The sequence below is a fragment of the Rhinolophus sinicus genome, linkage group LG13, assembly GCF_036562045.2.
Source record: "Rhinolophus sinicus isolate RSC01 linkage group LG13, ASM3656204v1, whole genome shotgun sequence".
NCBI classification, from domain to species: Eukaryota; Metazoa; Chordata; class Mammalia; order Chiroptera; family Rhinolophidae; genus Rhinolophus; species Rhinolophus sinicus.
Genome location: NC_133762.1, coordinates 7,618,764 through 7,645,469, shown reverse-complemented (window position 1 = coordinate 7,645,469; position 26,706 = coordinate 7,618,764). Strand labels below are relative to the sequence as shown.

The window sequence follows — 26,706 nt, the reverse complement described above, 5'->3', positions numbered from 1 at the left end:
TCTGGATTTTACCGATTGCGTACTGAGTGCAGTTTTTCATGCTCCCATGTCCTCTATAGTTCCTAAAAATTGGCAGAGAACACTGAGGTCTGATGAGACTCAGGTTTGGTCCCTCTGACAAGAATAAAAGTGAACTCAGTTCTTTCAATGAAGGCATGTAGTGTTAGCTTGTCTTTTTGTGAAGTTATCCGTCATTGATACTCAATGCCTAAATCCATTGATTCCTTGGGGGATTACAATATGGAAGCCATTCTAATTCTTTCAATTCTTTTTTTTTTTTTTTTTAATGTATTATCTGGAATACTTTTAGAAAGAGATGCTTTTCCTCTTTGGTCATGTAATGGGGCTGTTCATGTAGAAAGGTAGGATAAATGCTTGATTTTTTCTTCTTAATTATCATTTTTTATGACAACCAATATGCTCCTAATATTATCTTGAGGTGACAAATTATCTTGTTTTTCATATCAGTATGAACTATTTTAATAATATTTGTTGGTTTTCAATGCATTATATTTATTATCGTTACCGATGCTCAAATTGTTACATCTTTGGCAATGGAAGCCTTTTCAAATTGGCTTTGAGCTTGTGAAACTTTCAGTATGTTAATCCTAATTTAAGTTCTCAAATAAACACTCAGCTTTCTCCTAAATTACCATCAGACCAGCAGACATCCAGTGAGCTCCAGCTCACTGGATTTATCTATATGTCTTTCCTTCCATCAATTTCCATAGCTCTATAATATGCCTTGAAATCGTGTAAATTGATTCCTCCCACTTCCGTCTTTCTTGAAATTGTTTTCACCATTATAGTTCTTTTGATTTCCATACAAATTTTAGAATAAGCTTGTCTTTGACTATAAAAAGAAATCTTGCTGGGATTTTTATTTTAATTATGTTAAACCTATTTATCAAATTTGGGAGGGCTGCAGTTTTTACCATGTTGAGTTTTTAAATTCATAAATATGGTATGCCTCTCCATTTGTTAAGATTTTTATGAATTTCTTTCATCAGCATTGGCAGTTTTCAGCATTGATGTTTTGTTTCGTACATATTTCATTTATGATATGTTTTGAAGGATGTAATGCTTTTCATTTTGGAGTCTACATGTTCATTGCTAGTATATACAAATATAATAGGTTTTCCTATCATTATCTTGTGTCCTGTGACCCTGCTGAATAAACAACAGTTATAGGCTAGTGTTTATATTTTTGGTAGATTCCTTAGGATTTTCTACACATACAACTGTGCCTTCTGCAAAGAGGGATAGTTTTATGTTTCATTTCCAATCTGTGTGCCTCTTATATCCTTTTCCTGCCTTACAGAACTGACTAGAACTTCCGACACTATGTTGTGTAGGTGTGATAAGAAGGGGACATGCTTATCTTATTCCTGATCTTAGGGAGAAAGTATTCAGTCTCTTATAACTAAGTATAATGTTAGCTGTAGATATTTTGTAAATGACATTTATTAAGTTGAAGCATTTCACTATCTGCCTCTGGATGACAATTGGCCCTGCACTACTTCCTTCCAGCCGTTCTTCTTCGAGTCCCCAGGCTGGCCCGCTCTCCGACCTGGCCCTGATTTAGTCTATGAGAAACTTGTACTCATCCTTGGTTTTCATGAGTGTAAGTGTGTTCGGCTCCTAACTTGGACCATTCTCCCCTTTTCCCCTTTAGCCAGATTTTTCTCTTTGGATTGTTCACTTGATTCATACTCTACACAGCCTCGTGTTTTCAGCTCTAGTCCACTGTGCCCTATGCCTTCTCCTAAACTCTAAGAATCACATCTCAAACTCTCCAAGTGATCTCTTTGAAGACTCTCTCACCAGGGCTGAGATAAGGGAGAAGCACACTCATTCCTTTAGGAAAAGGAGTGAGGAAAAAGGCAATAGAATTTTAAGAATCTCTTCAAAGAGATTCTCCAATTTCTAACACCTTTCGCCGATTTCCTAGACTTGGCTTTTATAATCTGGAGGTGGGCAATAGGAGAGGGTGGCAAAACTAGTTTTTATATACATCCTTTGCAAATCCAGAAAAGATTGCCTGATGTCTCTTTGCTTTTTGGAATGTAGATTTGTTGGGTGCTGCTGTGGTGGAGGGAAGCTGGGACTGGGTAGAAATGGGGACAAAAAGAAACCCATTTTAATACCCTGATATCCATGGCACACGTATGAGGGAGGAAGGAGTGTGATGAAATTGTGTTTATCATTGAAAATCCCTGCTCCAGAAGAAGTGAGTTTTTAATTAATTATCGATCATTTTGTACAAAGTGAAATAAGATTAGGTAAGTCATGTTGGAAGCAGGACAACAGGTCACCCTCTAAGTGGCAGCCGATAAGGGTCCTTGATGTGAGAATAATGTCTGTTGTACGAGAACAATAGGAAACAGTTGACCAACAACAGTTGTACCCCAATCTTACCCCAGTCTGGACTCGGTGTTAGAGGTGCTCCAGAAAATTGTTACTATGACAATAGAGAGGCTACTGAAGGCCTATTCTGTATCCTGAAGGAAGACATTTTCAATAAGGTCTCATTTTCCAAAGGAAACAAATACTCTACCTGTGCAAATTAAAAATTTTGACTTGCTTTTCTTAATTGAGGAATTACGTAAAAAATGCTTTTTTTATTGCACTGATCGAGCCAGAAAAAAACACACACACACACTTGAATGATTATAAGTGACACGTCTAAGTGACACATCTTAGTTATTCATTATTTGGAATAGGCTGAATCTAATTGTATGGTACTCATAGCATAATTTTTCATTTTAAAAATAGAAATGAAATATTAGAATTTCTTAAGGGCAGCTAACATTTTTCACTTCTGAGGGAAAAAAAAAAATAACTGAAGACATGTTATCAGAGATATTGAAAGAAATGATTTTCAAATTTGGCACCACAGGTGAAGAAATATTTTTCAGAGCTGAGTAAAACTGAGAGAGGATTAAGAATCTAATGCAGCCCTTACTGTTCCAGCTTTGAATGTCAGGAGAGATTAGACATGGCGTCTGATAGTGTGAAAAGAGGAACTTTCAGTGAGAAATATTTTCATAATTTGAGGCACATTTTAGATCTAAATATCCAGAATTATCTGACAGATGCTACCAAACATTTGCTGACACATGCTACAACAGAGATGAAATTTAGGACATTATACTGTAGGATTCTGCTTATATGAGGCACCTAGAATATAGTCACATTCACAGGAGTAGAAAACAGAGTGGTGGTTGCCAGGGGCTGGAGGGAGGGTGGAATGGGGAGTTATTAGCGGTTATAGAGTTTCAGTTTTGCAGGTTAAAAATGTTCTGGAGATTGACACATTTGACGCTATTGAACTATAGACTTAAAACTGGTTAAAATGGAAATTTTGTTATGTGTATTTTACTAAAATTTAAAAAAAAATCTTAAAAAATTTTTTGAGGGGACCAGATTTACTGTTAAAGTCTGCCATCAGCTCAGTCTTTTATTATACTGAGTACTTTTCTAACAGTCAGAAACATCAATTGTTAACCACTGTCAACCATTATTCCAAAGGTCCTATAAGTTTATACATTTATCTACACTGGGACTCTAAATGGTCTAGAATAATGGCTTTGGCTCTCGTTATTTCGCTTGTCTAAGAAAATTGTGTTTATTCTTTACTTTGACGGAACTGGGAGTTTGAGAAAGAAAATAATGGAAAGCCTTTCCACCAGGAAATTAAATGCTGCCTTGTGCATTATTTGTGGGTCTGAGATATGTACGTTTATGTCGTAGCCATATGTTTTCAATATGTGTACATCGGCAGACACTTTACTCTTCGTATCCTGTTGTGCTGAAGATTTCAAAGCACTTTATGAATAACAATTTCCTGAGATGTTAGCTTCTGGAAGCTACAATCAGTTTTTCTGATAAGAGGGCATAAGCTTCATCCTAAAAGGTGTAGGGAATGTGGAAAAGAAACCTTATCCATGTGCAGGGGTGGGTTTAGAGAGTGAAGTGTGATGGGACAGGAAGAGGAGAATACCTCCCTTTGGCCTCTTGCGGTAAAGTTTTAAAAAAGAATATAATAATCATCAACCTGGTATTTAGAATGGCATTTAAAAATGTGAAATCAGTAGTGCTTTCCTTGAATATGTTAATGAGTCCAAAAACAGACAAACAAATAAGCACTGAACACTTATTAGGTGTTGTGAATTGTGAAGAAAAGTAGGGTACAAAAAGGAAAACAACAAAAACACAAAAGAAGCTGAGTTCCTAACAGGAAGACCTTCTCCTGTGTGTTAGTTTTCCGTTGCTGGGTAATAAATCACCACAAAGGTAGGAGCTCAAACAGCACAGACTTATTATCTCACAGCCCTGTAGGTCGTCAGTTCAGGTGCGGATCAGCTGGGCCCTCCGCTCAGGGTCTCCCCCTCCTCACCCAGGACTGGGGGATCCTCGCTGCGTTGCACCCACCCTGAAGGGGAGGCAGTCACGCAAGGGGTGTACACGATGGGCCAGGAAGCTTGGTGGGCATCTTAAAAGTCTGCCTCCCACACCCTCTTAGAGTTAAGAGAGAGACGTGCATGAATAGATCAGGGGCCGTTTTAAAATGGTAACGCTGGGAGCTCTCTGCTCAGGACGTCATGACGTTCAGAGGACTGTGAGGATATGAGAAACCTTGGCTAATAGGAGGCCACCTGAGTCTTGGGAGACACGCAAGACTAAGGTGGGCACAAAAGGTTGAGATGGGCATAGATGAACTCAGAAGAGAATGGAGAGAGAAGAGATTGGGGTGGGGTGGGGAGGGCAGGCGAGGAAGCAGGGCATGTTGGAAGCAGGGCAACAGGTCACCTCTTCCTGGAGGGAGAGAGAGAGAGAGAGAGAGAGAGAGAACACCTAATCAAGAACCCTAGGGAAGCATTGCTTCAATGGGGCAAGAAGAGGGGCTTAAGAAAAATGATCAGAGAAGCACAGAGGGAATGAAGAGTAACCCAGAAGCCAAAGAGGTCAAAAATGGTAAGGTGTGAGAAATTATATTAGTTTCCTACGGCCGCTGTGGCAAAGTACCACAAACTGGGGGACTTAAAACAACATTCTGTGAGAGTTCTGGAGGCTGGAAGTCTGAAATCAAGGTGAAGGCGTGGCCGTTCTCTCTCTGAAGGTTTTAGAGGAAGAATCTTTCCGTGCCTCTTCTTAGCTTCCGGTGGTCGCCTATAATCCTTGGCTTGTAGATGCATCTGTCTGTTCTCTGCCTCTGTCTTCATATGGTCTTCTCCTCATGTGTCTGTGTCCATAGTTTGCTCGTCTGATAAGGACAGTAGTCATTAGATCAGGGCCCATCCTAACCCATTATGACCTCATCTTGACTTGATGACATCTGCAAAGACCCTATTTCAAAGTAAGGCTCCATTCCCAGGTTCTGGGGTGAGAACGTTAACTTATTTTTGAGGTGGACACAAGTCAGCCAATGACGATCACAGTGCTTAAGAGAAATAGTACAGGAAAGATAAAAATTGAAAGGTGACCCCTTGTTGTACTAGGAGAACTCAGGGGCGAGCTCTGCCTGAGAACTGGGACCGTAGTGGTTGGTGAGGGAATGGGTGGTGCAGAAATACAGACACGGAAGGAGAGGAGAGGGAGGGGAGAACCTAGAGGAATCCATGTCTAGGTCAATGGGGGCTGCTGGCAATGTTTAGAGAAAAGGGAAGCAGAAAAAAATGGGTATAGAAATGACTACACCTTGGGGAATGTCAGGTAATTGCAATCACTCGCTCTTCATGGCCTCAGCATTCTTCATGAATTAGGATGTGGGGCTGAGAAAGGAGCCATTGGTGATGGATTGGGCTCTTGAAGAGGGTGTCATCATTTTAAAACTACTCAGTCAGGGCAACGTGAAAGAGCTAACAAACGTTGCTGAAGTTGGAGACTGCAGTGTGCGATCCGTTTCCTGCAAACAGCAGCAGCCAGGGAGGCTCAGGATGAAGATGACGTGATTCAACCAAACGCACGCCTTCTGCTGGAAAGCTGAGGCCAGGGCTGGCTACCTCATTTGCAGGAACCTGGGGCAAAATGAAAATAGGGAACCCCTCGTTAGAAAAGCAGGAAATAAGCCTTTTCTTCCATGGTCTCGCTATTGACCTGTTACCGTATTTTTTTATTGGTTGTTTGAGGTTGTGGTGCTCCCTCTGGGTCCAGGATACCTGTGGGTATCCTCCCAGGCCCCCAGAGCCCCACCCATACTCAGGGTACAGGGAGCATGTGCCCATCCCCGATCCAGGACCCACCAGGGGTGGAGGGCCACAGTGGTTGTTGGGCAGTGAGTGAGAACAGGCAGGTAGGAGCTTGTCCCTGGAAGGTGAGGGGGTGGGAGCAGGTGGGTCCAGGAGCAGAGGCTCCAGCCCCCTGACACATACTTCACTGTCCCATCAGGTTTTATCTATAAAACACTAATGCAAAGGTAAAAATTATTAGTAATTTCAAGATGGCGACTGGAGAAAAATCAGCCTCAAGTTGGGGGCTGCTTTCTGATCGTGTGTCCCTGTGTGACTGTACTGGTCCCCGCCCCAGTTGATGCATAAGGTGGAGGGTGTGAGGCAGTTCATGACGCTGGTTCAATGAGGGATCATTTCAAAGAAATTATCCATAGGGTTCAAGGTCGAGCCCAGAGAGAAGAGATGCCAGAAATGTTCTGATAGAAGTAGTGAAGGAATCGGGCACTAAAAGTCGTGGTGACGTTGAGAAGAAAGTAGAGTGTGACATATGGACTGAGAAAGACCTGAAAAGATAGGAAGTCACGATCTGAGATTGAGAGGTGAGAGTCTGACACTTTGGTGGCCAGGGTCCAGGAAGCTGAAGTGGAATGCAAAGCAAAGCTTTCTGTGTGTGGCCATGCAGGAGCCACAAGGACGGGTGGTGATGGCGTCTTGTCACGTTCATCCATTTCTTGTTCTCCTGCAGCCCCCAACCTTCTCTCTGTAGAAAGGCAGGGGAAAAATTGAGTCACAATGTTTTCACTTAATAACATTACTATTTCTAACCATCTCATACAGCTCCCAAAATGTACAGGCACAAATCATCAATTTGTGTGAGTTAATCATGTGAAAATTTCCCCTGCAGCTAAAATATCACGCAACTGCTTTATTTCATTCTAAAAAGAAATCACAAATGTGATACTGGAGACACATAAATGCGACAATTTGTTATTTGGGTGACCTTTTTTTGGGGTCTCTAAAGGCAAAATGGAAATTTAAACATACATAGTCAAGGCAGCCTGTGTGTTTAAGAAAACAGAAAAATGCTTTAAAATATTTCAACTGTATAATGGAATAGCAAACATTCATATAAATACCTTTTGTGTGGAAAGGGAGATGAGAGCATAGGGCAATATTATCTCCTTCTGTTATGTTTTGTATTAAATTTGTTTTAGACATAATTGATTAATATCACATGTAACAGAGCTTTTTAACTGGAGAAGAGACCACTGAGGAAAAAAAATAGTTATTTCTAATGACTCTTTCAGGATGTTTTCTTATTGTCAAGGCTCATAAAATTAGCAAAACATTGGGAAGAAGTATCTTATCTGAGAAAGAATATTAAAAGCAAGGCAGGTGACTTCATAACTATAAGAAAGAAAGAAATATTAAGGAACTATAATTTCCTTATACTTGTACAGTTTTTAAAGCAGTGCCCACTTCAGGCATCAATTCGAGTTTATATTTCATCTTCACCTACCGATGAAAATACTTTCCTTAAAGAGAGGCCAGAGGCCCCACTTAAAATCCAAATATATAGGAGCTTCAAGTTGAAACAAATTTGTAAAAGAAGTCCTGAGATTCTGCTGTGGCACTTTTTTCTCAGTGGGAGTAGGTTAAGAGTACCCCATTCAAAGACCAAATCACCCACAGAGAAGAGCGTAGAAAGGGTCAGTGAGAATGTCTCTTTTTTTATTGCCATCAGTTTGAGAGTTACACCTGGCTGGACTCTCCCATCAGTTAGACATTTAAAATAGACATTTTGATGATAGGAAGAAGAAAGAGGAGAGTTGCAAATGATGACAAGATGCCTGGGCCATTTGAATGCCATCTGGATTCCTAAGTGTGACATTGTGATTGCACTTTTCTGGTGACGTAAAACAGCATTAGGGACCCATTAGGAACCTGGTCTACCAGCGGATCAGTTTCACAATCTCTCCTAATGCCCTGGCTGCAGTCCTCATAAATTTTAAATATCACATGGCCCCTGGTACTTCAAAAGAGATGTAGTAATGCACAACTCAGATTTAAAAGAGGGCGAAAAGAAAACCAAAAACCTGTTGCATGGAAGATTCTAATGCGAACGTTTTCTGGGTTTCTATTCTGCTAAATGCTAGGATTCCTGCAGATGAAAATAAAACCTCCTTCAGATTTTAAATCAAAGGGCAATTCACTGTATTGGGGTGACGTAAAAGTTTGATTTAGGGAAAACGTGCGTTTATGTATTTGTATAATGAACACAGAGAACAGAAACCGGTTTTAAAATGTGTCCTGAAGAGTCGTTCTCTTCTTGAAAAAAGACAGGCTTTTTCAGAGAGCGTCATTTCATCCAGAAGCAATATGCCTGCTTTTCACCTAACAGGAGTGGGAAAGATCCGTCAGCTCATCAGACGCGAGGGGTTTAAGTACAAGTGAATTATTTTCCGCTTATTCTGGTGGCTCCAACCAGGCACCGAGTTTGCATCCCGGCACCATTACATGGCCTGGAGTTCTTAATTACCAAACAAATGGAAAGTTGCTGCCTGATGCTGACAGCTCCTTTGTGGATCATTCTTCCCAGAACATGAATGATTAATGGAATTTTCCCAACACAGTCAAAGTTGTTTACTGATGGAATTAAAGCTGACGTTGGCAGTGTCCTAGTAGGAAGACGTTTGCCGTAATGTCAGAGACCTGCCAAGCTCTCCAGATGAAAAATAGGAAAAATTAGCAATGGCCCTGAGTAGTTCTGGATAGTCTTAGGGTTTGGTTCCAAGTGAAAGCCACCTTTATTTGAAAGTTGTATTGGGGGAAGGTACTGACATCCTGTCCCTCTTTGTGGATTATAAACATCAGTGACAGGGTGTGGGTCCCGATGAAAGCACCGTGCTTTTGTCAGTAGTAAGTAGGAAGGTGGCATCTTTCCAAAGTCTGAGCCAGAGAGAATGATCACAGTCCAGATCTGTTCGTTTCAGCCCCATCCCTCTAGAAGTCCCCACACATTTCTGCTTAAGCTCTCCTGGGAGGGGATGATGGCTTACGCTTAGCTTTATTAAGAGCTGTGGCTCTGGAGACAGGATATTCTTAGTGATTTAGGTAGGGGGGAAACATGGTTCAGCCTAAAAACATAACTCACCAGGGTTCTTCTGTACATGGTAACACCAACCGAGTGCCAGGTAAGGTTCGTGCTTAGTAAATGTCATTGATGCTGGTGTTGGTGTGAACAACAGGATATCAAAACATTTCATTAGTTTCAATTGGCAATAAACCCTGCCAAATATACTGGATACCACTCTGTGTTGTTTTCCTGTTGCCTCTTGAAATCAGCTCCCAGTGAAATACAAAATAAAGGACACGTTTTGATCGCCCTAAGAGCTCCACTGGGACTTCTGTGGTCTGTGCATTGCAGACCTGTCTGTGTCTGAGTGAGCTGGTGTATTTTCACACATTTCCTCACCTATTCCAACCAAAGTGCTGGGTGCCATGCTCGAAGGCAGATGCCAGGGTGATTAGCTAGAAAGCCACGTAGAAAACCTCCTCTCTGAGCAGTTCCAGTTTGGAAAGGGCTGTGTGAGTTGTCTCAGTATGTTTCCAACACCATCAGAGACATACAATCGTCCCCCTGGGGGAGCAGAAGGAGCAACAGATCGCCAAGTATCTCTAATCACCAGGGGAATAGTTATTTTATAATCATCGCATCCTTTTTTTTTTTTTTTTTCATCGTCCTACAGTTTATAACAACTAATGACTTAGGCAAGCCAGGGTGTGAAGCACAAAATATTTCAGAGAGAAACGATTTTACATTCTTTTCCCAACTCAACATTCAACTGGTTTTTACTGCCGCCTTCAAAATCTGCCCCGTGACTAGAATGAGCTGAACACACACAATGCATCAGGCAGACCCTGGGAGAGCACGAGAATGTGGTTTCTTTCCTCTGTAGATTTGTAGATTCTGGTGCGTGATCATTTTTAAAGATGAAGGTAAGAATCAGGGAATATCCAGTGGCGTATGAAGAAATGACGACCCAGCGATTCTTAAAGTGAAGTCCTCAGATAACACGCATTTATACGCCCTCTGAGGTTCACACCTTATCAAACTTAACTAATGTCTGAAGGCCTTGGGAGCAATGGAAGCCTAGTGACCAAGAGAACTGAACACAGCTTATTAGTCGTGTCCCTGACGAGAGTTCTTTTCACTCTTTGAGCTTTGATTTCCTCATTAGTTAAGCAATCTGTATATTTGGTATACAATTACGGTAGTGATTACATGAAGTGATCTCTGTAACTGCAAAGCACAGTGTTTGGAACACAGTCAGCAGTCGATAAATCGGCAATTTCATTGCCATTCTGATCATTATTATTATTATGGAGATAAATTCTGGTTTTTCAATAGCTCTTCCATACTGAGTGGCCCAGAGTTTTGTTTTTGCATAGAAATAACCAAATTGACTAAATGCTACGTTTAAAGGTGTGTGGGCGTGTGAATGTGTGTGTGTCCAATCTGAGACCAGAGTTTTACACTCTCCATGGTTTGCTTATCTTGACGATAGAGCGTTGAGGCCTCCAGAATAAAAAGCCCGTGGGTTTTTGCGCCCAGGAACTCCATAAAACTTATGAGACAGAAAGAGAGGGGAATGAGCCATTCCTTGAACTTGCACTCTCTGAGATAATTAACTCCTCCGTTTTACTTTGCTCTCCTTGCCACACCAAGTTTGTTTGTTTTTTTCAGCTATTCTGCAACTATGAGTCTCTTATCTCGTTTGTTTCTTGGAAAACCTGAAAAACGCATGAGGATTTTTATAATGAGGCATCAAGGCGACACATTCACCGTAAGCATTTGGAAACTATCCATCCAACAGGATGAAGATAGCCTGACAGGCAGTGCTACCTTCTCCCCCCGCCCTGGAGGGAGGCAGCTGGCAGGAGAACTTATGTTGATAGATAGGATTAGGTGAAGAGAAGGAATCGAGGAATTTTTCTCTGTATCAAATTTTGACAAAACTCGTTTGGAAAAAAAAAAGGAAAACAATTATAAGCTCTTGGAACTTGGGCAGGTTATATAACCTCTCCCTAACTCAGCCTTCCTCACGTCTAAAACAGGGATAATAATAAGTATCTAACGCATCAAGTTGTTGTGAGGATTCTATGAGTCCATTTTTGTAAAACATGTAGGACAGTGCCTGGTACAAGGTAAAAGCGATATGAATATTTGTTAAACAAATATATTAATGAATCAAGTAGGATAATACAATTATTATTGGTATTATTGATTTTCTTCTTATAATAATGCATATATTATATATAGATATTTATATATATTAGAAGATACCCAGGAAATATGCAATAAGGAAGACGTGCATTAATTTTGAGTCAGAAATCTAAACCGAAATTTAACTCAGTTTGTTTTTGTTATCCAGATCTAAATGTTTCAATGTTCTAAATTTGGTAGACATTTCCAGAATTCTCTTTGGAGCCCAGGAATGTTCTATCACTTCTCTGAACTCCGAGTATTCATCTTTGAAGCTCTCTAGGCCCCTTAGAATTCTAAGGGTGTGTGATGGTAACAACCTTTGCTAATTATACAGGAGGCAACCCTTGAGTTGCGTGCTGGCATTCTATTCTACAAAGTGATTGGTTATGAGTCCTGTTCGTTGGGGTCTCTGATGGTAATCACCTCCTCTATCGTACAAAAGCACTCCTGCTTTATTTATTCATATTATTATGTTCTATGAAGTGATTGCTCCTGACTCCTGTTCAATTAGTGAGAATGACACTTGGCTTCTTGAGAACTTGGGCTAGTGGAGCTTCCCAAGCCCAAAATTTCATGGAAATTGTTTGGTTTATTCCTTATGAAGAAACTAATCAGAAAAACAAAAACAAAAACAAAACAAAAAAAACCACACAAACAAACATAAAAACCAAAACAAAACAAACTAACAAAAAAAAACAGTCAATCAAGGAATCAAAGCTAGTTTCATCTTTGCTTGTCTCCTTTTTCTTGGAAAATGTTACCATGGCCCAAATGAGCTGCTACTCAGGCTTGCTTACTATGGTCATATTCTGATAACAGTACCTAAGACTCATATCTGCACGGATAGCAGGAAAGAGCCAACTAAAACCTCAAAGGCCTCTGATTTGAACCACCAACCACCAGGGACCCACCTCGGTTGTTAAAACTCAGGGGAAGGGCCCAGAATGAGGGAAGGTAGGGGCAGGGGCAGAGAGTGCACTCAGTATTACAACCGTGGAGATTGTTCAGTGACCCCTCAGAATATCTTCTCAGTCTAAGACCTTTTTATCATTTCAGCCTACGCCCAGGACCCTGTCATGCTCTTTTAAACATATAAAAAGTGCATCAGCGGATACTACCATAAAAAAGACAGTGTCTATGGGGTTTTGGTTGTTTGTTTGTCTTGTTTGTTGCTTTCAGTTTTATATCCCGTATGTGAGTTAAATCATATGGTTCTCGACTGATGGGTCTGACTTATTTCGCTTAGCGTGATAACCTCAAGATCCATCCACAAAACAACAAATCAACTATAAACTCATAGACCCAGACAACAGTTTAGTGCTTATCAGAGAGTAAAGGGGAGGCAGGGAGGTAGAAGAGGGTAAAGGGGGTCAAATATATGGTGATGGAAGGAGATTTGACTTTAGGTGGTAAGCACCCAAGGCAGTATATAGATGATGTATTACTGACTTGTACACTTGAAACCAATATAATTTTAGAAACCAATGTCACCCCCAATAAATTTAATTAAAAAATTAAAAAAAAAACACAAAAAACAAAACAAAAAAACAACAACCAACAGCACATTTAGATAGCAACCATGGTGACCCTGTCCACCTTATTCCTCATTTTTTCTTTTTTAAGATGAAAAATGCAGGGGAAAAGGAGATAATTGGTTACAGGAAAAACACTAGCAGAGCAAGCCCTGTTGGAACCCAGACTTTTCACCATGGTGGGAAAGCCTTCCAAAGGGGAATCATATCCTGGGCAGAATAATCCCGAACTAATTCCATGGGTTTTCATCTCACAGTAAAGCTTGCCCCGATATTCATTGTTAACTCATAGTGGTAAGAGTAAAGCGCAGTATCACAACAGATGTCAAAATCTTGATTCTACTCCCCACTAACTACTTTGGTACTGGGGATATAAGACACCCTCTCAGCGAGCCACACGCTGTCACTGCCCTGCTAATACTTGCTCTTCGGACACTGGTGAGTGAGGCTGAGTGGTTGGAAACTTCCCCTTAGGTACTTAGGATGGAGACCTACCAAAGCACCTGCAGATAACGTTATGTACACATTCCACGGGAGTGCACAAATGTGTTTCTTTCCAAATCATCACAGGATAGCACTTCTGAGGCACGCTCTTGGGAACATTTCCCTGGCTTGACTCTATTTTTGGGTTGGTGCTGTGCTTTCTAACGGCTCAATGTACTTAAGTTCTTCACGTGTGATGAGTAGGTATTCTGTCAGGAGGCTTCACTGCACGCAGCAGAAAGCTGTCAATGCTGACTGCTGAATGGAGAATGGGAGGAAGATGGTGACAGCATTTTGGATTATTGGATTCATTGCTCAAGACTTTAAATGAAAAGTGATGGTGCCCATTTTTCTTGGGCTCTGTATTATCGTAGACTTCAGCGATCTGTGCTTGCCCCATCAGAAGTTGTACTGCAGTGAAAAATAGCCTTAGAAGAGTACTTAAGAGACCAAAAACTCCACGTGGCACTCTGATTGGATCAGTCTTTTTCACCTGGGTGTTCACCAGTCTTAGCCTGTAAAATGGAAGTGTTGGGATAAATCCACTCAGATTGGACTTCTAACCTAAAAGAACTTTAGACAGTGATTTGTGTTGATTTATGATACAATGTTTGTGATAATTTGTTACACACCACAATTGAAAACAAATACCATAACCCTAGAGACTACTTGTTAATTATAAAAGGAAACATGCACTTTTATAGTGGAAGTATCCAGTAGTTATCACACTGACAAAATTCACAAATCAAACAGCGTCACCAATCAAAGGACCACTTGACATGATGCCTAATGAAATACACATCACCTATGGAATCATCTTGCCAAAAAAGTTTAACATAAATCTAGTTCATCCTCTCTATCTATTTCCTAATTAAAAGAAATACAGGGGATATGAAGAAAAGATAAATAACATCTTGAGAAAGCAATAAGATACATCTACAATGAAGCATAATCTACGACCAACTGGCCTACAGGCTTTAAAAAGTCAACGTCCTTAAAAATACAAAAAGGTAGGATAGAATTCTTCTGGTTGAAAAGAGAGTAAAGAGAAAAAGATCAAATGCAACAACCTAGCAATCAACACAAGTAAAATATTAATACGAACTCAGTAGCAATTAAAAACCAAGGACAACTCACTGAGACCCTAATGATGCCCTGATAACAAAGCTTACTTCCTGGAAACGGTGGGAATTCCCACCATCTGCTTATGTACCTAAACCAGAGGAGCTTCGCAGCACTGCTAAGCTTTCTGGAGCAGCCAGACTTCCTGGCACCATGCTGGCTTCAAGTCCAGAGTAAACTCTCTTAGCATGCTAATTTTAGTTTATCAATATCCTACGTTAGGACTTTTTCATAACTCATTTAATAGCTAGCAGTGGAATTTGATGTCATTTGCATATAACCAGTGCACAATGAATTTAAAATTTCGGGGTCAGTTCTGGGACCCTCCAGAAAAACTTCATAGTCCACAATGGGACCAACGCTTTCACCTTGAGAAATACGTCTTAAGTGCCCACCAAACATTGCAGCAGAACAGGTGTCACTCGGTACATCTATTTAACCCATACCTAACGTCAACTTTTTAAATAGCAAAATGTAGAGTTACATGGATTTGAGTGATGCTTCTATGCCATATAAGGGTCCTCACTCCTCTTTTTAGGAAAAGTTCTTCCAGTGGATTATTCTTCCTCACTTTTGCTAATTTTCTCTTTTATACTTTCTCATGAATCCTGAGTCTAAAAAGAAAGAACGTCATCAGATCAGAGCTAACATAGAAAAGATCAAAATTGGGGATTCTTTTGCCTTGAAACAGAGGCCCGTGCTTATTTTAACTTCATCGCAGGCAGGAGGTACCTGAATGTAACTGGTTTCGACTTTCTGGACCTATTTTCATACATACTTTGGGAGTGTTTTAATGATTTTAATGAGCTCCCTAAGGCATTGCCTATTGATACACAAGGTTTTCAAGATCGGGAGTTCTGTCTTGAAAGAAAAAACAAAACAAAACAAAAAAACACCTCTCACTAGCTACTCCCATATCCTTTCCCTTTTAAAATACAGCATTGCTACACTTGAGTGAGTATAACAGACTTGACACCTCTGAAAGTAATGGGATTACTCTGGCACCACAGTTCACTGGCTAGCCTCATTTTGGAAAATTCATCTCTCTTAATGTTGTTACAGTAGGGTGAGGCAGCCCTAACCTGGGAGAAGTTACTTCTGATACTCTGTCTGCAAGGGAGGGGCGTAGAGTAGCCCAGCAAAATATGTATGCACAAGCTTGGAGAAGCAGCTGAGTAAAACGATCTAAGATTTCCCACTAGGCCCAGGAGAGTCAGATTTTTTCATTGATGTGTCATATTCACTGAAAACAAGGAAGAAACTGTGATGGTGAGAGAGAGAGACACGGGGGGGGGGGGGGAGAGAGAGAGAGAGAGAGAGAGGGAGAGAGTTAGTTCACAGTGTATAGCATGGGGTTGGAGATATTCACAGCTGCCCACCTCTGGATCTGGCCAACAGGGAATATGTGTATGGGATATCCTTTGCTCAGCACTGTTTGATTCAGCAACCATTCATTTCCCATCTACGAGGTCACAATCATAGCACTGAATCGAGGAGTGCCTTGTAGACTCTATGTTTGGGTCCACAGACCAGTAGGAAAGGAAACTCAAACAAATGTCCTCGACTGTATCTGAGTGTGGTGTCGTGTCAGAACTTGTACAGAGTAAGGGGTCGAGGGGGTAAAAAGGGAAAGAGACATATAACCTCCCAGGGCAGGGAGAGGAATCAGGTCAAGTCTTCTGTAAGGATGAAATGCTTGCTTCTGTGAGGTTTTGAAGGGTCAGTATCCAGGCAGAGGGAACAGGCTGAGCCGCTGGGGTGCCGTCTGAAAACAGTCAGGGATTTGGGCTAGCATGGGGTAAGGCGGTGTTGTGCAGGGTCACGAAGAAAGTTGTGAGCTACACTCAGGCGTTCGGGCCCTGCTGAAATGGGCAGATGGCATTTGGCACATCCCTGGGCTGCTGTGTGGTGGCCAATGGGAGCTGGAGGGTGAGGACAGTAATGAGTTGGCTGGTAACGATAATCCAGGAGAGACCTCATGCAGGATGGACCTAAAAGCTGGGGTTGTACCAAAGGCATGGAGAAATGAGTACAAACAGAAACACACAAAGTTAAACTGCACACCCCAGAGTCTTTCGTCGCGGTCAGGATGCAGATGGAGGGACTAGGGCTGTGCTGGTATTTGGCAACCACAGCTAATGCCCAACTCACAAGCACAGCTTCGTCCTACCGGACAATTGCAAATATTAGGTGGGTGCATAAGTAATTGCGTTTTTTGCAATTGTTTTTCACCCTTTAAACCGCATTTAGTTTTGCACCCACCTAGTACACGTCGTGGCTCTATGGCATGGGGACAGTTTCAGTTTCCACCGCAAGTTAAGAGGTGTGCAGAGGGCGCTTATGCAAGAAAGGATGGAAAATGTTGGAAGGTCCTTTTTCTCTCATCAGTAACCCCCAGGCATAGTGCATGAGGCAGAAAAGAGGGGGCCAGTTTGGGCCTTAAAAGGTGCCCGGCTTGTAGGAACCTTATGTGCAGAAACACCCGCATATATTCATCACTACCTGAATATGGATGTCCATTTCATCGTTGATGAAAGAGTGAAAATGGAAAGCAAGGCTAAGTATTCGGCACGAAAGGAGTCATGTACCTGGACTGTGGAACATTGTGCAGATGTTGAAAGAATGTCATTACTCTACAGGACCAAAGTGGAGAGATGGGTGAGACGTATTTTCCAGAGAAAAGGGCAAGCTCCTGCTCAGAGTGTAGAAAACAGGGTATTTGGGGAAATGCCTAGGGAAATGTGAAGGATCTATACTAAACCTTAATCTGTGCTTTCAACTGGGAAAGGGACAGGGACTTGTGGACTGTGGGTAAAAGGGCCTTTTCACTATAATCCAGCGTCATCCATGGAACCGTCCACAATGATGAGAGTTCGAAATGGGGAAGGTGCAGCCGAAGAGCTGAACTTTGAATTGTATTCAGTTTTAACTAACTGAAAGGCTAAGGTGTGTTTCTTTTGAAATTGCCAACCATCGCCGCCATAAAAAGTAAGGGGGTAGGACAGAGAGGCCCAATGTGATTTTTAACTCTCTGAGTTCAAATTCCTTTCTTTTTACTCAGATAACATATGGGTCACCTTGCTTGGGCACTACGTGAATAGATTAAGGCGTTGAGAATACAAATAAATGCGTGAGAGGGATACTTACAGAAGTATCCCTATGGAGATAGGAAAGAAAAAACAAACACAAAAGTCTTGGGGTATGATATTCTCCTAGCTGCTATCATGGAGCCATGTTGTTTTTTGATGCCACTGCATCCTGTCCTGAATTTCTACCTAAGTGGCTAATGAGGCAAACTGATGGATGGAGCCGGGATGTGGAGGGATCTGCTGTTAGAATATGAGGGTGGAATTTCTCTGGTGCCAGGTTGGGCCACCTAGACACCTGTCTCTTAGAGATCTGAATCTCTCAGCTGCAAATCTCCGAGAGACGTTGCATCTCAGAGAGTAGAGAAGTCGAGCTCCGAAGCTCCATCATCCTTACCAACCTTCCATGTGGCTCAATGACATAAATGTTCCCCTGCACCTTTCAATCGCTTTGATGGTGGCAAGCTATCTACTTACTGCCGTAGCGTCTACAAGGTAGCAGTCACCCCGGCTGTCTAAGTGATCTGTGGGCTGATGAGAAAGGAGAGGAACACGGAGCCTCCACAAGGTACTGGCAGTGTCGCAGCCCAGCCTGTGCTAAGCAGGTGTCCGTGAAGCTCTGACTTAGAAAAGTGGAGTTTTTGAAGTTTAGAGATGCTTCATAGAGCCATTCGATGTTCCACCATGCTAGAGAAATTGCCAAAAAAAAAAAAAAAAAAAAAAAAAAAAAGGAAAAAGAATACACACCACAGGTTATTATAGGAAGGAATGCCTGAACATGGAAACATGATTGGAAAGTTTAATAGTTGCAATAAGAAAACCAAGTTTCATTTTTGTCTAGAAAGGGCTGGAAAGTGTCCAGCCAGGTCCAGTGTTTGCAGAAGCAAGATATGCCCCTCTTACTTATAAACACGAAAGATCAAATATATGGTGACGGAAAGAGAACTGACTCTGGGTGGTGAACACACAATGGGATTTATAGATGATGTATCACAGAATTGTACACCTGAAATCTATGTAATTTTACTAACAATTGTCACCCCAATAAACTTTAATTAAGAAACGAACAAAAAAAACAAACAAAAAAACACACAAAAAAAGAGACACAGCCCTGATACTGTAGCATAAATGCTGCATCCACTGGTGTTCTTATTTCTAAGTAAAATAATTCAACAAAAGAAAAGACGAAGAAAAACCAAGTAGCTTTTTAGAGAACTAGTTATCATCTATATTTTAAGAACCAAATAATCTAAGTCAGCCTACATCGATGACAAAATTTACATTTGTTTGACATATTGTGCTGCAATATTTGCAATTGCTAATAAGTCTCTCAAGCTACTTTATACACGAAAACAAATTAAACCTGCCTATTGTAAAGAAATAACACCAAATATATGAGATATTAAAACACACAATGTTTCCCTTTAAGTACTTTCTTAAGGCAGGCCTTTAGGAATATATGAGAAAGGATGTAAAGTTTGTTGCTTTTTTTAGCCTGTGCAAAGCCATTTATATTTGCAAATGCCATTCTGAGCGGCCTCTGGAGTGGAAATGTCATCTTCATAGTGTGTTTTAAAACCAGCCTGCATCTATGGATGGGAATGGGGCATAACGCTGACAGCTTCTGATCTAACATAGTAGTTACTGGGGAAGAGAAACCTTTTTCCATCTTAGACCTTGGAGATCAGGTACATGAAAAACTATATTCAAGGGAAGTCACCATTTGTATAATTGATCAGTTTAGTGCGTTTGGAATGTTTGCTACATTAAAAAGGAAGATCCTTTTCAACCTGGAATTGTACATGTTCTTTTAAAAAAAATCCCATGTTTAAGCTGTCACTTTTTGAAATGATGCATCACATTTGAATCCCCTTTAACTTGCATGACATCCTGCCCCATGGGAGAGAGCTGAAATTAATCAAGGTAATTCTGTTGTATGACCTACGCTGGCATTTTCATCTGACGGAGCCAGGAAATGGGCTGGCTAATAGTCCATTTTGGAGTATTCTAAGATCTTAGCAATTCCATATTTAAGGAGGTTAATAGGATACTAATTGGGGCCTAGGTGAAAAGTTCACAAGAAAAATGAACTCACCTGGATATGAGGACTGCACACAGTCCAGTGGCCTCCCCTGAAAAACTACTCTTCTGAACGCCTTCCCCTTGGAACTCTGAGGGGAAGAAATCTCGCACCTTGGGAGATTTGCACACCCAGCATTCTGACTCCTGGCCCCTGGGTAACAATGGCTGGCCCAATGCCAGGGTCACAGGCCACTAGCAAGATCAGCATTCTGCTTCTTATGAAACGGAAATAAGGGGAAAAAAACACCAAAGGGGGAAAAATTCATATCGAAAATAAGGCCTATTTCAGAGCTGTTATGAACTTTTAGGAAAAGCACATGTTTTGTTAAGACTTGAGACGTTCTAATTAAAAAAGAAAAATCAAGTTCTATTCATCACCTCTGCAAAAGTAGAATTAAACCATTTTTCTGGAAAAGAAAACACACAAAAAAAACAAACATGAAAATCCAAGGCCTGGGTCATTATTGACTAGCCAGTGGTTCTGTTTCTCAAGACTAATAAGGAAGCGATGATAATATTCTTTCTCAATTTTCTTCCTTGTAAATATTTGCAATAACTCCTGGGTGACTCAGGACATTTATCAATATAAAAAGCAGTCTCTGAACCATTTCAGTCTCTCCCGCCTGCCTTGTAGACCCTCTGGCAATGTTACACTCTCCTAACGCTGTCTTAGTATTATCATTTCTCCCTTGTTCTCATTACACTGCATCCATAGATAGCACACTGTGATTTCCTTAATATTCCCTTAGCTTTTTATGTGCAGAAAGAGTTAAGAATTTTTCTGCTGCAAAAGCTATGGCACGTCTTTCCGTCTCTCACTCAGTGTGCAATCCATCTTCCAAGTTTCCAGAAGTGGCTGAGATTTTTAAAAACAGCTGTAATCTGCGGTCATTGATGGTGGAGTAGATTGTTGGCCAAACTATTACCATAACTGTCACCCGAAATCAGAAAAATAATCTCATCGTGCTGGACAGATGCGTTTCCTGCATTATTGATATAGTCACTCCAGAGTAATAGAGGAATATAAAGCATTGTTCTATTTACAAAAGGAGATTGGCCAAGTCCTTGAAAGCGAGCATGAGGGACAGGCATTTACAGGAAGTGAGATATAGTCAAGTCGGTAAAAGTTATGTGTCAGGGCCACGTGACCTCTAAGTCAGCAGTAGAATGGCAATGCTCACGCGCTCTCTCTCTCTCTCTCTCTCCCCCCACCCCCAACCTGGCTTTCAGGTCAGTTTTGTGGCTTGTTCTCAGACCAAAGGAGTTCCAGAATTGATGGGTGGAGACCCTGTGGAATTTGTGGTGCATTCTTCTCTCTGTCACCCCAGCAGTACCCCTAAATATGTAAACTGTTCTGATGTATTCATCACACGCCCCGGGAAGCGAGCGAATCTCTCCAGACCACGACATTACAGAATAACTGAGTTTGTCTGTTTCAAGCATATGATCCCAACATTCCATGGGAGCAAAGAGTTCAAGATACCTCCTGGCCTCTGGCATTGCAGGAAGGGTCAGCCATGGCTCCACCATCATTAGAGCAGCGAATAATGCTGAATTTGAGTAAATTTGTTTGTTAAGCACACAAACCATGGTGCACCAGCCATTTTACATTTATTCACATTTATTATCCACAGAACATGCTGGCTAAGGTAGGGATATCTTTTTAAATCTCTGTTGTACTGCTGAAGACATTGATATTCAAAGAGGTTGCATGGATTGCCCGAGGTCACACAGCTCTTAAATAATCAATCTGGAGTTGGAACCCAATTCTAGCTCCAGGTCACAGGTCCACTAGATCACGTTCCGTTCCATCTTATTGAGATTGAGAAGAATACATCATGCTTTTGGAATATTTGTCTCTCTCCAGTGCCCCTTCCCCAAATACTTATAATTGCACAAAAAAGCCGTTATAAAGTTATCTTGAAATCTCCTAACAACCCATGAGATTTTGAATTTATGAACTTTTATAACTTCTAAGATGTCAACTTTTGGAACTTAACAGTTGAACAAACTGGTTTCCAGACAGTTGATCTAACCTGCCTCCCATTATAGGCACGTATTCAGATCTGAAATTCCTATTACCCTCTTCCTGATACCAAACTATATGTCTTTCCCATACTCCAGATGGTCTGGTACATCCTCTATCATCTTGTTGCCTAAAAACACTTATTTTCGTTCAAAACAAATAGACTATAAAGGTGCAAATTATATAATTTGGAGCACCTCTGGTGCAGTAAATAAGGCAAAGTGATTTTTCCTTAGGCAGACGGGACAGCATGTTTTCACCTAAGTTGGTTTCCAGGACTTGTCTTCTTCCCTGAGCACTTGATGCCCTGAGAGGCTGAGAGCATCCAGGTAATATTAGTAGATCAGTTGCCGAGTGAAATAAAGACAAATTAACTCATCCTCCAGGTGAGGACAGAGTTAATTGCTCTGCTTGTGGGCATCATACGTTATTGCTTGGTACGTTCTGTGGTAACCCATGGGCAAGAAAAGGATGGTCATCTCATTGACAAAATTTGACTTGTTTGCCCAGAATTAGGACCATCCTGCAGATACACATATCGAACTGGGCACTGGCGTTAGGGTGCTTGCTACCGACTTGCTAGATGAACTTCAGGAAAAACTGTCCACCTCCAAATGTCTTTCTCAGTGACTCGGAACATAATATTGTCTCAACAGACAGATAACGTTTACAAGAGAGCTTTAAAAAAATGTCTCCTTAAAAGAATTGGGATAGGAAAGTCCTTTGCGCCCCTGCACAACTATTTCTGAAACATGTATAGAGACTCACGGAAGTTACCGAAACAATTATGAATTGATGCAATTAACCTTTGTGTTTTGGTTTTGACCCAGCCTTTATAACTGCCTCTTAAACTCTGGAACACCCCGAGCCCAGAATGTAGGCGTGTTTGTTTTTACACGCACACACACACTCACACATTCACACACACACTCACACACATATACTCTTACGCAGATACACCAACTGCAATAGCATTTTTTAATTGAAAAGCATAAATTTGGACTGCTAAATCTATTAACGATTTGTTTTAATTAGGAACCCAGCTGCTTCCTGAGATTTTGCAGTCTGGGTTTCAGAACTTTTGCCATACTGAAAATGAGTCTCAAGTGGGTTGCTTCAGTCTTCCAGATCAGCATTTTTAAAGACTTGTTGGAAGGGTAATGGCAAATGTTCTTCTGCTGTAAAATTATAGCTGCCTTCGTCCTTGGGTGAGGATGGCGCTGGTTTGTTAGTGTAGCCACTGCCCTTGACCTCTTCTCTTCAGTATGCTCAGTCTAGGAGCCTGCCTGATCTTTGGCTCACCTTGTACACTTGCCAACTTGGCTCTCAGAGATGCCGCATCATGGTCGATTTTGAGGTCCCTGCTTATCCCACCATCGGTAGGGGGAGCTGTTACTTAATTGAAGTCTAAAGCGTCGAATATCTCTTTTTTTTCTTTTGAATTTTCACTAGCTGAGAATATAACTCTGTGCAAGTCAGTTTACTGAAAGAGGGTCTGAGGAACAACAACATTTTTCGCACTTTTCTGGTGTTCAGCTATTGCCAGCCAAATAACTTGTTATTTGGGTAACGTTACATGTAGCATCACGCGTTCTGTTCATCCGTCAGTATGGGAGACGTTCCTTAGTTTGCTCACTCACTCTCTTATTTGCTCATTTAGTCATTCATTCTTTATTGGTTGCCTACTATGTGAAAATGCAAGGAGATAGGAAGATAAGGATTATTAAGGCACTGCTTCCGCCCGTCAGGAGTGTATAGTCTAATGGATAAAACACGGAAGCAGAAGAAATAATTACTATAGTGTGTGATAAATGGAGGTGTGTACTGAGTGCATTGGGGACATGGGAGAAGACTAAGAATGACTAGGATGGAAGGAAGGGGGTCAGGAGAGATTTTGTGCCCATGGCACCAGGAATATGCTCACTAAATATGTGTTGCATAAAATATTGATAAAAGGAAGAATGAATGAATGAATGAATGAATGGAGAAAAATGAGATGATTGGAAAGTAGGGTGGAGAAGAGCAGGTAGTCCAGAAAAAGTGGCGTGAGGGCTTAATAGAAAGGACTGGTGATTGGAAACCATGAGCAACTTGCTGTAGTTAGAGCAGTATAACATGGAAAGAGAGGAGGCGTGCAAGAGAAAAAGGAGACTGTTCAGGAAAGGCTTACGAGACTGCTGGGCCCGGGCAGTGCTGAAGTCAGAGGTGTATTATAGAACGGTCATTTGGGAAACGATTTACATGATGGTGCAGAAATGTAAGACTAGAGGCAGTACAGAAAAAAAGATATTTTCAATAATATGAAACTTTATTTCGAAGTGTGAACTAAAGATTGTGACAGACTGGAAAGAGATTTAGAAAACAAATCAGTATGCTCTAGCAGCTAATCGAATACGGGGCATTAGCCAGGTTTCGGGAAAAAATAATCTCCATTGTACTCCTGTGTGAGTACAGACACACATCTCCGTGGAGACCATGTTTCTAAACACTGATGTATACAGATCACTAATGGATTGCTTGCTCTCTATTTGAAGAAGTTACCTGAAGAAGTCTTACAGCAATTTGAAAAAAATATAACGATAGAGTGTAGAGTTTGGGCTAGCCAGTGTCAACATTTGTATAAATTGAATTATGCATGGAATATTTAGAAATACTCTATTTGAATTCAAAGAGCCACTGATGAATTAATTCAAATGTATTTATCGCTTCCTTTACCAAGAAATTAATTCAGCATTGATATAATAGGAAATAAGGGTAGACTAGGAATTGGTAAACCACAGCCTCTGGGGCATATCCAGCGCTCACCCTTCCCTATCTCTTTTTGTAAATAAGATTTATTAAATAAAGTTTTATTGGAACACTGCTAAGTTTGTTCACATGTGATCTGTGGCTGCTTTCGTGCTGCAAACACAGAGCTGAGTAGTTGGGGCAGAGACTGTATGGGCCAAAATCTGGCCCTTTATAGTAAGAGTTTGCCAAGCCTTGAAATAGACTATCAGAAAGTTCTTACCCTGGAGAGAGTTGAAAACAGGAAAATTGAAGGGAAAAACGCATCACTTATTTGGAACGCTGGTGTGCTGTTGTCCCATTGTTTCTGGGCTCGGGGGAAAAGAGGAGCAGACATGCTCAGAACTTCTTGCTGGGACCCTGATTCACTCAGTCCATTGGTTGGTATGAAATGAGAGGTAGTTCGTGCATATGAGGCCAAGAGCAGTGAGTAGGCGTGTGGGGCTGACCTAGTGAGAAGGTCACTAGAGCCCTGATGCATAAACAAGATCTGGACACCCCAAGAAGCAACCACAGGAGGGCGGCAAAGTCACATGACACTACAAATATGTACATGAATGCAGTAGTCGTCACAAGTGTGTCGATTAAAAAACACCATTTGGCATTTAATGGGTTGGGCACCCATCTCCGGTGGAAATTTCTTCAGCAGAAATATATACGCCTGATAATCTCTGGTGGATCCCAATTAAGAAACATTCAAGAATAAAATCGGCTTTTGGGAGAAGCCAAATATGCAAGAGAACAAAGCACTTTGATTAGGATGAGATGTGTCAGTACAGGCCACTGAGAATTTTTACTTCATAGAGCAGCATGGATACATGTTCATTAAATAACTAGTATTATTTTGACTGACTCACAGGAAGAAAAAGATGAACTCATCCCAGCACATCGCCCTTCCATGGAAAAATATTAATAGTGTATTTTTATATGTTTTTCTTTTAAAAAACAAAACAAAACAATCAGCATTGAGAAATAGCATCTTTTTTTCCTTTTTATGTCCCCTCACATTTATTTATTTTGTGGCATATGTGTGCCAAACATTGCACTAGAGAAAGAGGATCTAACATAAGAGTAAAAAGAGAGTGATGGAGTTATTTTATAATTTAAAAATTTTACCCACACCAAAAATAATAACCGTCTCTTAAAAAAAAAAAAAAAGCATGATTTAAAATTTTAGTTTTGCTTTTCCCTCCATTTCCTTGCCTTAATCTTAGACATATATTAAGCCACTTCTGAGTTTCGAAGGGTAGTCAGTCAAATGTGTTCAGAATCTTTGGTTTGGTCAACAGAAAGAAGTTTTTCATTTTAATGTAGACAAATTTACTCATTTTTTTCTCAAGATGTTTTTTAAAGTTGGTTTTTAAATATATATTAAATGTTTCACTAAAATTCTAAGTTGTTAGGATACTGATATTACAACTGAACAAGTCATTTCTCAGCTATGACCTGACACTGGTGCCTGTTCCCTAATTAACTTTTGTCACTGGTAGGTGTTTCTTATTTGCGTGTAGTGCATCTATGATAAATATTCGCTGAAACAACGATTTCCCCCCCTAATATTTTTAAGGGAAACATTAATAATTATTTGAAAGTTCTTGATCAAGGTCAAATTTAACCAGATCTTTCCAAATGAAGAGAAATGATTAGAAGCTAATTAAAACAGTTAAAAATGTGAAAATTTTTCTTTTATGTCAATAGTTAAAGCCTTAGACTTTGGGAACCAGAACGAAATTTTGTAAAAATAAGGAACTTAATCAAACTGTGGATATGTCTGTGTGTGTGTGTGTGTGTGTGTGTGTGTGTGTGTGTGAGAGAGAGAGAGAGAGAGAGAGAGAGAGAGAGAATATCTTAGCTTTGGGATAGCCATAAAAAGCTGTGGATAGGTATTTATAGCTCTTATTTGTTGACCACAGTCCATGTAAGCTGTAGAACAAAAGTTTGTGAGAAAATAGCACATTTGATTGCTACATACAACTCTTCCTTTCCCGCTTCACTTTATATAATTTCTCCAGGATAGCATAACTTTCTCATTTGAGTTCTCTGAGCTTGGCTTGTAGGATGTTTTGTCAGCCTGATGGGGTGAAGAATTCTCAATTTAGCCATGGTCTCCTACAACCCCACAGTGTGTAGATTAAAAACCCATTTG

The 26,706-nt window shown here is 40.7% G+C and overlaps 1 long non-coding RNA gene across 1 annotated transcript; it reads right to left on the bottom strand.

The window, feature by feature from the left end:
• Positions 1-2,659: 2,659 nt before the first annotated feature.
• On the bottom strand, positions 2,660-19,872 carry LOC141568220 (uncharacterized). Its single transcript, XR_012491272.1, has 3 exons — positions 19,761-19,872; positions 6,246-6,933; positions 2,660-6,020 (listed from the first exon to the last, which is right to left on the bottom strand). It is a non-coding gene; the product is annotated as an uncharacterized LOC141568220 (long non-coding RNA).
• Positions 19,873-26,706: the final 6,834 nt, after the last annotated feature.